The following is a 12,750-nucleotide window of genomic DNA, read 5'->3' as shown; positions in this document are numbered from 1 at the left end:
ACTAAGTCCAAGAGAAAAAATTTTTCAACTTTTTTCAATTTTACCGCCGTGGGATATATATTCTACCCACACACATTTGGAACTCTCCTGGGGTACCCTCACACATATTATTCCCTCATTTAGTGGATATTTTCACAAAAAAGTAAAATTTTCAAAAATCCAGAAAATTGGCTGAAAACGACTAAATATCAAGGACTCATTGTGCGAATCGCTGTGGAAATTAAATCGGAACGCTCACTGACATTTGCCCTATCGGAAAGACTGATAAACGTCGGAAAAATGACTAAGTCCAAGAAAAAAAATTTTTCAACTTTTTTCAATTTTACCCCCGTGGGATATTTATTATACCCACACATATTTGGAACTCTCCTGGGGTACCCTCACACATATTATTCCCTCATTTAGTGGATATTTTCACAAAAAAGTGAAATTTTCAAAAATCCAAAATATTGGCTGAAAACGACTAAATATCAAGGACTCATTGGGCGAATCGCTCTGGAACTGAAATCAGAACGCTCACTGACATTTGCCCTATCTGAAAGTCTGATAAACGCCAGAAAAATGACTAAGTCCAAAAAAAAAATTTTTTCAACTTTTTTCAATTTTACCGCCGTGGGATATATATTCTACCCACACACATTTGGAACTCTCCTGGAGTACCCTCACACATATTATTCCCTCATTTAGTGGATATTTTCACAAAAAAGTGAAATTTTCAAAAATCCAGAAAATTGTCTGAAAACGACTAAATATCAAGGACTCATTGGGCGAATGGCTCTGGAGCTGAAATCGGAACGCTCACTGACATTTGCCCTATCTGAAAGTCTGATAAACGTCGGAAAAATGACTAAGTCCTAGAAAAAATTTTTTCAACTTTTTTCAATTTTACCCCCGTGGAATATATATTCTACCCACACACATTTGGAGCTCTCCTGGGGTACCCACACACATATTTTTCCCTCATTTAGTGGATATTTTCACAAAAAAGTAAAATTTTCAAAAATGCAGAAAATTAGCTGAAAACGACTAAATATCAAGGACTCATTGGGCGAATGGCTCTGGTGCTGAAATCGGAACGCTCACTGACATTTGCCCTATCTGAAAGTCTGATAAACGTCGGAAAAATGACTAAGTCCAAGAAAAAAATTTTTTAAACTTTTTTCAATTTTACCCCCGTGGGATATTTATTATACCCACACATATTTGGAACTCTCCTGGGGTACCCTCAAACATATTATTCCCTCATTTAGTGGATATTTTCACAAAAAAGTGAAATTTTCAAAAATCCAAAATATTGGCTGAAAACGACTAAATATCAAGGACTCATTGGTCGAATCGCTCTGGAACTGAAATCGGAATGCTCACTGACATATGCCCTATCTGAAAGTCTGATAAATGTCGTAAAAATGACTAAGTCCAAGAAAAAAATTTTTTCAACTTTTTTCAATTTTACCCCAGTGGGAAATATATTCTACCCACACACATTTGGAACTCTCCTGGGGTACCCTCACAAATATTATTCCCTCATTTGGTGGATATTTTCACGAAAAAGTGAAATTTTCAAAAATCCAAAATATTTGCTGAAAACGACTAAATATCAAGGACTCATTGGGCGAATCGCTCTGGAACTGAAATCGGAACGCTCACTGACATTTGCCCTATCTGAAAGTCTGATAAACGTCGGAAAAATGACTAAGTCCTAGAAAAAAATTTTTCAACTTTTTTCAATTTTACCCCCGTGGAATATATATTCTACCCACAAACATTTGGACCTCTCCTGGGGTACCCACACACATATTTTTCCCTCATTTAGTGGATATTTTCACAAAAAAGTAAAATTTTCAAAAATGCAGAAAATTAGCTGAAAACGACTAAATATCAAGGACTCATTGGGCGAATGGCTCTGGTGCTGAAATCGGAACGCTCACTGACATTTGCCCTATCTGAAAGTCTGATAAACGTCGGAAAAATGACTAAGTCCAAGAAAAAAATTTTTTAAACTTTTTTCAATTTTAACCCAATGGGATATATATTCTACCCACACACATTTGGAATTCTCCTGGGGTACCCTCACACATATTATTCCCTCATTTAGTGGATATTTTCACAAAAAAGTGAAATTTTCAAAAATTCAGAAAATTGGCTGAAAACGACTAAATATCAAGGACTCATTGGGCGAATGGCTCTGGAACTGAAATCGGAATGCTCACTGACATTTGCCCTATCTGAAAGTCTGATAAATGTCGTAAAAATGACTAAGTCCAAGAAAAATTTTTTTTCAACTTTTTTCAATTTTACCCCAGTGGGATATGTATTCTACCCACACACATTTGGAACTCTCCTGGGGTACCCACACACATATTATTCCCTCATTTAGTGGATATTTTCACAAAAAAGTAAAATTTTCAAAAATCCAGAAAATTGGCTGAAAACGACTAAATATCAAGGACTCATTGTGCGAATCGCTGTGGAAATTAAATCGGAATGCTCACTGACATTTGCCCTATCGGAAAGTCTGATAAACGTCGGAAAAATGACTAAGTCCAAGAAAATTTTTTTTTCAACTTTTTTCAATTTTACCCCCGTGGGATATTTATTATACCCACACATATTTGGAACTCTCCTGGGGTACCCTCACACATATTATTCCCTCATTTAGTGGATATTTTCACAAAAAAGTGAAATTTTCAAAAATCCAAAATATTGGCTGAAAACGACTAAATATCAAGGACTCATTGGTCGAATCGCTCTGGAACTGAAATCGGAATGCTCACTGACATATGCCCTATCTGAAAGTCTGATAAATGTCGTAAAAATGACTAAGTCCAAGAGAAAAAATTTTTCAACTTTTTTCAATTTTACCCCCGTGGGATATGTATTCTACCCACACACATTTGGAACCCTCCTGGGGTACCCTCACACATATTATTCCCTCATTTAGTGGATATTTTGACAAAAAAGTGAAGTTTTCAAAAATCCAGAAAATTGGCTGAAAACGACTAAATATTAAGGACTCATTGGGCGCATCGCTCTGGAACTGAAATCGGAACGCTCACTGACATTTGCCCTATCGGAAAGTCTGATAAACGCCGGAAAAATGATTAAGTCCCAAAAAATATTTTTTCAACTTTTTTCAATTTTACCGCCGTGGGATATATATTCTACCCACACACATTTGGAACTCTCCTGGAGTACCCTCACACATATTATTCCCTCATTTAGTGGATATTTTCACAAAAAAGTGAAATTTTCAAAAATCCAGAAAATTGTCTGAAAACGACTAAATATCAAGGACTCATTGGGCGAATGGCTCTGGAGCTGAAATCGGAACGCTCACTGACATTTGCCCTATCTGAAAGTCTGATAAACGTCGGAAAAATGACTAAGTCCTAGAAAAAATTTTTTCAACTTTTTTCAATTTTACCCCCGTGGAATATATATTCTACCCACACACATTTGGAGCTCTCCTGGGGTACCCACACACATATTTTTCCCTCATTTAGTGGATATTTTCACAAAAAAGTAAAATTTTCAAAAATGCAGAAAATTAGCTGAAAACGACTAAATATCAAGGACTCATTGGGCGAATGGCTCTGGTGCTGAAATCGGAACGCTCACTGACATTTGCCCTATCTGAAAGTCTGATAAACGTCGGAAAAATGACTAAGTCCAAGAAAAAAATTTTTTAAACTTTTTTCAATTTTACCCCCGTGGGATATTTATTATACCCACACATATTTGGAACTCTCCTGGGGTACCCTCAAACATATTATTCCCTCATTTAGTGGATATTTTCACAAAAAAGTGAAATTTTCAAAAATCCAAAATATTGGCTGAAAACGACTAAATATCAAGGACTCATTGGTCGAATCGCTCTGGAACTGAAATCGGAATGCTCACTGACATATGCCCTATCTGAAAGTCTGATAAATGTCGTAAAAATGACTAAGTCCAAGAAAAAAATTTTTTCAACTTTTTTCAATTTTACCCCAGTGGGAAATATATTCTACCCACACACATTTGGAACTCTCCTGGGGTACCCTCACAAATATTATTCCCTCATTTGGTGGATATTTTCACGAAAAAGTGAAATTTTCAAAAATCCAAAATATTTGCTGAAAACGACTAAATATCAAGGACTCATTGGGCGAATCGCTCTGGAACTGAAATCAGAACGCTCACTGACATTTGCCCTATCTGAAAGTCTGATAAACGCCAGAAAAATGACTAAGTCCAAAAAAAAAATTTTTTCAACTTTTTTCAATTTTAACCCAATGGGATATATATTCTACCCACACACATTTGGAATTCTCCTGGGGTACCCTCACACATATTATTCCCTCATTTAGTGGATATTTTCACAAAAAAGTGAAATTTTCAAAAATTCAGAAAATTGGCTGAAAACGACTAAATATCAAGGACTCATTGGGCGAATGGCTCTGGAACTGAAATCGGAATGCTCACTGTCATTTGCCCTATCTGAAATTCTGATAAACGTTGCAAAAATGACTAAGTCCAAGAGAAAAAATTTTTCAACTTTTTTCAATTTTACCCCCGTGGGATATGTATTCCACCCACACACATTTGGAACCCTCCTGGGGTACCCTCACACATATTATTCCCTCATTTAGTGGATATTTTGACAAAAAAGTGAAGTTTTCAAAAATCCAGAAAATTGGCTGAAAACGACTAAATATTAAGGACTCATTGGGCGCATCGCTCTGGAACTGAAATCGGAACGCTCACTGACATTTGCCCTATCTGAAAGTCTGATAAACGTCGGAAAAATGATTAAGTCCCAAAAAATATTTTTTCAACTTTTTTCAATTTTACCGCCGTGGGATATATATTCTACCCACACACATTTGGAACTCTCCTGGGGTACCCTCACACATATTATTCCCTCATTTAGTGGATATTTTCACAAAAAAGTAAAATTTTCAAAAATCCAGAAAATTGGCTGAAAACGACTAAATATCAAGGACTCATTGTGCGAATCGCTGTGGAAATTAAATCGGAACGCTCACTGACATTTGCCCTATCGGAAAGTCTGATAAACGTCGGAAAAATGACTAAGTCCAAGAAAAAAAATTTTTCAACTTTTTTCAATTTTACCCCCGTGGGATATTTATTATACCCACACATATTTGGAACTCTCCTGGGGTACCCTCACACATATTATTCCCTCATTTAGTGGATATTTTCACAAAAAAGTGAAATTTTCAAAAATCCAAAATATTGGCTGAAAACGACTAAATATCAAGGACTCATTGGGCGAATCGCTCTGGAACTGAAATCAGAACGCTCACTGACATTTGCCCTATCTGAAAGTCTGATAAACGCCAGAAAAATGACTAAGTCCAAAAAAAAAATTTTTTCAACTTTTTTCAATTTTAACCCAATGGGATATATATTCTACCCACACACATTTGGAATTCTCCTGGGGTACCCTCACACATATTATTCCCTCATTTAGTGGATATTTTCACAAAAAAGTGAAATTTTCAAAAATTCAGAAAATTGGCTGAAAACGACTAAATATCAAGGACTCATTGGGCGAATGGCTCTGGAACTGAAATCGGAATGCTCACTGACATTTGCCCTATCTGAAATTCTGATAAACGTTGCAAAAATGACTAAGTCCATGAGAAAAAATGTTTCAACTTTTTTCAATTTTACCCCCGTGGGATATGTATTCTACCCACACACATTTGGAACCCTCCTGGGGTACCCTAACACAAATTATTCCCTCATTTAGTGGATATTTTGACAAAAAAGTGAAGTTTTCAAAAATCCAGAAAATTGGCTGAAAACGACTAAATATTAAGGACTCATTGGGCGCATCGCTCTGGAACTGAAATCGGAACGCTCACTGACATTTGCCCTATCTGAAAGTCTGATAAACGCCGGAAAAATGATTAAGTCCCAAAAAATATTTTTTCAACTTTTTTCAATTTTACCGCCGTGGGATATATATTCTACCCACACACATTTGGAACTCTCCTGGAGTACCCTCACACATATTATTCCCTCATTTAGTGGATATTTTCACAAAAAAGTGAAATTTTCAAAAATCCAGAAAATTGTCTGAAAACGACTAAATATCAAGGACTCATTGGGCGAATGGCTCTGGAGCTGAAATCGGAACGCTCACTGACATTTGCCCTATCTGAAAGTCTGATAAACGTCGGAAAAATGACTAAGTCCAAGAAAAAAATTTTTTAAACTTTTTTCAATTTTACCCCCGTGGGATATTTATTATACCCACACATATTTGGAACTCTCCTGGGGTACCCTCAAACATATTATTCCCTCATTTAGTGGATATTTTCACAAAAAAGTGAAATTTTCAAAAATCCAAAATATTGGCTGAAAACGACTAAATATCAAGGACTCATTGGTCGAATCGCTCTGGAACTGAAATCGGAATGCTCACTGACATATGCCCTATCTGAAAGTCTGATAAATGTCGTAAAAATGACTAAGTCCAAGAAAAAAATTTTTTCAACTTTTTTCAATTTTACCCCAGTGGGAAATATATTCTACCCACACACATTTGGAACTCTCCTGGGGTACCCTCACAAATATTATTCCCTCATTTGGTGGATATTTTCACGAAAAAGTGAAATTTTCAAAAATCCAAAATATTTGCTGAAAACGACTAAATATCAAGGACTCATTGGGCGAATCGCTCTGGAACTGAAATCGGAACGCTCACTGACATTTGCCCTATCTGAAAGTCTGATAAACGTCGGAAAAATGACTAAGTCCTAGAAAAAATTTTTTCAACTTTTTTCAATTTTACCCCCGTGGAATATATATTCTACCCACACACATTTGGACCTCTCCTGGGGTACCCACACACATATTTTTCCCTCATTTAGTGGATATTTTCACAAAAAAGTAAAATTTTCAAAAATGCAGAAAATTAGCTGAAAACGACTAAATATCAAGGACTCATTGGGCGAATGGCTCTGGTGCTGAAATCGGAACGCTCACTGACATTTGCCCTATCTGAAAGTCTGATAAACGTTGGAAAAATGACTAAGTCCAAGAAAAAAATTTTTTAAACTTTTTTCAATTTTAACCCAATGGGATATATATTCTACCCACACACATTTGGAATTCTCCTGGGGTACCCTCACACATATTATTCCCTCATTTAGTGGATATTTTCACAAAAAAGTGAAATTTTCAAAAATTCAGAAAATTGGCTGAAAACGACTAAATATCAAGGACTCATTGGGCGAATGGCTCTGGAACTGAAATCGGAATGCTCACTGACATTTGCCCTATCTGAAAGTCTGATAAATGTCGTAAAAATGACTAAGTCGAAGAAAAAATTTTTTTCAACTTTTTTCAATTTTACCCCAGTGGGATATGTATTCTACCCACACACATTTGGAACTCTCCTGGGGTACCCACACACATATTATTCCCTCATTTAGTGTATATTTTCACAAAAAAGTAAAATTTTCAAAAATCCAGAAAATTGGCTGAAAACGACTAAATATCAAGGACTCATTGTGCGAATCGCTGTGGAAATTAAATCGGAATGCTCACTGACATTTGCCCTATCGGAAAGTCTGATAAACGTCGGAAAAATGACTAAGTCCAAGAAAATTTTTTTTTCAACTTTTTTCAATTTTACCCCCGTGGGATATTTATTATACCCACACATATTTGGAACTCTCCTGGGGTACCCTCACACATATTATTCCCTCATTTAGTGGATATTTTCACAAAAAAGTGAAATTTTCAAAAATCCAAAATATTGGCTGAAAACGACTAAATATCAAGGACTCATTGGTCGAATCGCTCTGGAACTGAAATCGGAATGCTCACTGACATATGCCCTATCTGAAAGTCTGATAAATGTCGTAAAAATGACTAAGTCCAAGAGAAAAAATTTTTCAACTTTTTTCAATTTTACCCCCGTGGGATATGTATTCTACCCACACACATTTGGAACCCTCCTGGGGTACCCTCACACATATTATTCCCTCATTTAGTGGATATTTTGACAAAAAAGTGAAGTTTTCAAAAATCCAGAAAATTGGCTGAAAACGACTAAATATTAAGGACTCATTGGGCGCATCGCTCTGGAACTGAAATCGGAACGCTCACTGACATTTGCCCTATCTGAAAGTCTGATAAACGCCGGAAAAATGATTAAGTCCCAAAAAATATTTTTTCAACTTTTTTCAATTTTACCGCCGTGGGATATATATTCTACCCACACACATTTGGAACTCTCCTGGAGTACCCTCACACATATTATTCCCTCATTTAGTGGATATTTTCACAAAAAAGTGAAATTTTCAAAAATCCAGAAAATTGTCTGAAAACGACTAAATATCAAGGACTCATTGGGCGAATGGCTCTGGAGCTGAAATCGGAACGCTCACTGACATTTGCCCTATCTGAAAGTCTGATAAACGTCGGAAAAATGACTAAGTCCTAGAAAAAATTTTTTCAACTTTTTTCAATTTTACCCCCGTGGAATATATATTCTACCCACACACATTTGGAGCTCTCCTGGGGTACCCACACACATATTTTTCCCTCATTTAGTGGATATTTTCACAAAAAAGTAAAATTTTCAAAAATGCAGAAAATTAGCTGAAAACGACTAAATATCAAGGACTCATTGGGCGAATGGCTCTGGTGCTGAAATCGGAACGCTCACTGACATTTGCCCTATCTGAAAGTCTGATAAACGTCGGAAAAATGACTAAGTCCAAGAAAAAAATTTTTTAAACTTTTTTCAATTTTACCCCCGTGGGATATTTATTATACCCACACATATTTGGAACTCTCCTGGGGTACCCTCAAACATATTATTCCCTCATTTAGTGGATATTTTCACAAAAAAGTGAAATTTTCAAAAATCCAAAATATTGGCTGAAAACGACTAAATATCAAGGACTCATTGGTCGAATCGCTCTGGAACTGAAATCGGAATGCTCACTGACATATGCCCTATCTGAAAGTCTGATAAATGTCGTAAAAATGACTAAGTCCAAGAAAAAAATTTTTTCAACTTTTTTCAATTTTACCCCAGTGGGAAATATATTCTACCCACACACATTTGGAACTCTCCTGGGGTACCCTCACAAATATTATTCCCTCATTTGGTGGATATTTTCACGAAAAAGTGAAATTTTCAAAAATCCAAAATATTTGCTGAAAACGACTAAATATCAAGGACTCATTGGGCGAATCGCTCTGGAACTGAAATCAGAACGCTCACTGACATTTGCCCTATCTGAAAGTCTGATAAACGCCAGAAAAATGACTAAGTCCAAAAAAAAAATTTTTTCAACTTTTTTCAATTTTAACCCAATGGGATATATATTCTACCCACACACATTTGGAATTCTCCTGGGGTACCCTCACACATATTATTCCCTCATTTAGTGGATATTTTCACAAAAAAGTGAAATTTTCAAAAATTCAGAAAATTGGCTGAAAACGACTAAATATCAAGGACTCATTGGGCGAATGGCTCTGGAACTGAAATCGGAATGCTCACTGTCATTTGCCCTATCTGAAATTCTGATAAACGTTGCAAAAATGACTAAGTCCAAGAGAAAAAATTTTTCAACTTTTTTCAATTTTACCCCCGTGGGATATGTATTCCACCCACACACATTTGGAACCCTCCTGGGGTACCCTCACACATATTATTCCCTCATTTAGTGGATATTTTGACAAAAAAGTGAAGTTTTCAAAAATCCAGAAAATTGGCTGAAAACGACTAAATATTAAGGACTCATTGGGCGCATCGCTCTGGAACTGAAATCGGAACGCTCACTGACATTTGCCCTATCTGAAAGTCTGATAAACGTCGGAAAAATGATTAAGTCCCAAAAAATATTTTTTCAACTTTTTTCAATTTTACCGCCGTGGGATATATATTCTACCCACACACATTTGGAACTCTCCTGGGGTACCCTCACACATATTATTCCCTCATTTAGTGGATATTTTCACAAAAAAGTAAAATTTTCAAAAATCCAGAAAATTGGCTGAAAACGACTAAATATCAAGGACTCATTGTGCGAATCGCTGTGGAAATTAAATCGGAACGCTCACTGACATTTGCCCTATCGGAAAGTCTGATAAACGTCGGAAAAATGACTAAGTCCAAGAAAAAAAATTTTTCAACTTTTTTCAATTTTACCCCCGTGGGATATTTATTATACCCACACATATTTGGAACTCTCCTGGGGTACCCTCACACATATTATTCCCTCATTTAGTGGATATTTTCACAAAAAAGTGAAATTTTCAAAAATCCAAAATATTGGCTGAAAACGACTAAATATCAAGGACTCATTGGGCGAATCGCTCTGGAACTGAAATCAGAACGCTCACTGACATTTGCCCTATCTGAAAGTCTGATAAACGCCAGAAAAATGACTAAGTCCAAAAAAAAAATTTTTTCAACTTTTTTCAATTTTAACCCAATGGGATATATATTCTACCCACACACATTTGGAATTCTCCTGGGGTACCCTCACACATATTATTCCCTCATTTAGTGGATATTTTCACAAAAAAGTGAAATTTTCAAAAATTCAGAAAATTGGCTGAAAACGACTAAATATCAAGGACTCATTGGGCGAATGGCTCTGGAACTGAAATCGGAATGCTCACTGACATTTGCCCTATCTGAAATTCTGATAAACGTTGCAAAAATGACTAAGTCCAAGAGAAAAAATGTTTCAACTTTTTTCAATTTTACCCCCGTGGGATATGTATTCTACCCACACACATTTGGAACCATCCTGGGGTACCCTAAGACATATTATTCCCTCATTTAGTGGATATTTTGACAAAAAAGTGAAGTTTTCAAAAATCCAGAAAATTGGCTGAAAACGACTAAATATTAAGGACTCATTGGGCGCATCGCTCTGGAACTGAAATCGGAACGCTCACTGACATTTGCCCTATCTGAAAGTCTGATAAACGCCGGAAAAATGATTAAGTCCCAAAAAATATTTTTTCAACTTTTTTCAATTTTACCGCCGTGGGATATATATTCTACCCACACACATTTGGAACTCTCCTGGAGTACCCTCACACATATTATTCCCTCATTTAGTGGATATTTTCACAAAAAAGTGAAATTTTCAAAAATCCAGAAAATTGTCTGAAAACGACTAAATATCAAGGACTCATTGGGCGAATGGCTCTGGAGCTGAAATCGGAACGCTCACTGACATTTGCCCTATCTGAAAGTCTGATAAACGTCGGAAAAATGACTAAGTCCTAGAAAAAATTTTTTCAACTTTTTTCAATTTTACCCCCGTGGAATATATATTCTACCCACACACATTTGGAGCTCTCCTGGGGTACCCACACACATATTTTTCCCTCATTTAGTGGATATTTTCACAAAAAAGTAAAATTTTCAAAAATGCAGAAAATTAGCTGAAAACGACTAAATATCAAGGACTCATTGGGCGAATGGCTCTGGTGCTGAAATCGGAACGCTCACTGACATTTGCCCTATCTGAAAGTCTGATAAACGTCGGAAAAATGACTAAGTCCAAGAAAAAAATTTTTTAAACTTTTTTCAATTTTACCCCCGTGGGATATTTATTATACCCACACATATTTGGAACTCTCCTGGGGTACCCTCAAACATATTATTCCCTCATTTAGTGGATATTTTCACAAAAAAGTGAAATTTTCAAAAATCCAAAATATTGGCTGAAAACGACTAAATATCAAGGACTCATTGGTCGAATCGCTCTGGAACTGAAATCGGAATGCTCACTGACATATGCCCTATCTGAAAGTCTGATAAATGTCGTAAAAATGACTAAGTCCAAGAAAAAAATTTTTTCAACTTTTTTCAATTTTACCCCAGTGGGAAATATATTCTACCCACACACATTTGGAACTCTCCTGGGGTACCCTCACAAATATTATTCCCTCATTTGGTGGATATTTTCACGAAAAAGTGAAATTTTCAAAAATCCAAAATATTTGCTGAAAACGACTAAATATCAAGGACTCATTGGGCGAATCGCTCTGGAACTGAAATCAGAACGCTCACTGACATTTGCCCTATCTGAAAGTCTGATAAACGCCAGAAAAATGACTAAGTCCAAAAAAAAAATTTTTTCAACTTTTTTCAATTTTAACCCAATGGGATATATATTCTACCCACACACATTTGGAATTCTCCTGGGGTACCCTCACACATATTATTCCCTCATTTAGTGGATATTTTCACAAAAAAGTGAAATTTTCAAAAATTCAGAAAATTGTCTGAAAACGACTAAATATCAAGGACTCATTGGGCGAATGGCTCTGGAACTGAAATCGGAATGCTCACTGTCATTTGCCCTATCTGAAATTCTGATAAACGTTGCAAAAATGACTAAGTCCAAGAGAAAAAATTTTTCAACTTTTTTCAATTTTACCCCCGTGGGATATGTATTCCACCCACACACATTTGGAACACTCCTGGGGTACCCTCACACATATTATTCCCTCATTTAGTGGATATTTTGACAAAAAAGTGAAGTTTTCAAAAATCCAGAAAATTGGCTGAAAACGACTAAATATTAAGGACTCATTGGGCGCATCGCTCTGGAACTGAAATCGGAACGCTCACTGACATTTGCCCTATCTGAAAGTCTGATAAACGTCGGAAAAATGATTAAGTCCCAAAAAATATTTTTTCAACTTTTTTCAATTTTACCGCCGTGGGATATATATTCTACCCACACA

Source organism: Phyllobates terribilis, unplaced genomic scaffold (genome assembly GCF_046119375.1).
Source record: "Phyllobates terribilis strain yellow unplaced genomic scaffold, ASM4611937v1 Scaffold_12__6_contigs__length_324123572, whole genome shotgun sequence".
Taxonomy (NCBI): Eukaryota; Metazoa; Chordata; class Amphibia; order Anura; family Dendrobatidae; genus Phyllobates; species Phyllobates terribilis.
The sequence above is the reverse complement of the archived record's forward strand: the minus strand, read 5'-3'. Positions refer to the sequence as shown.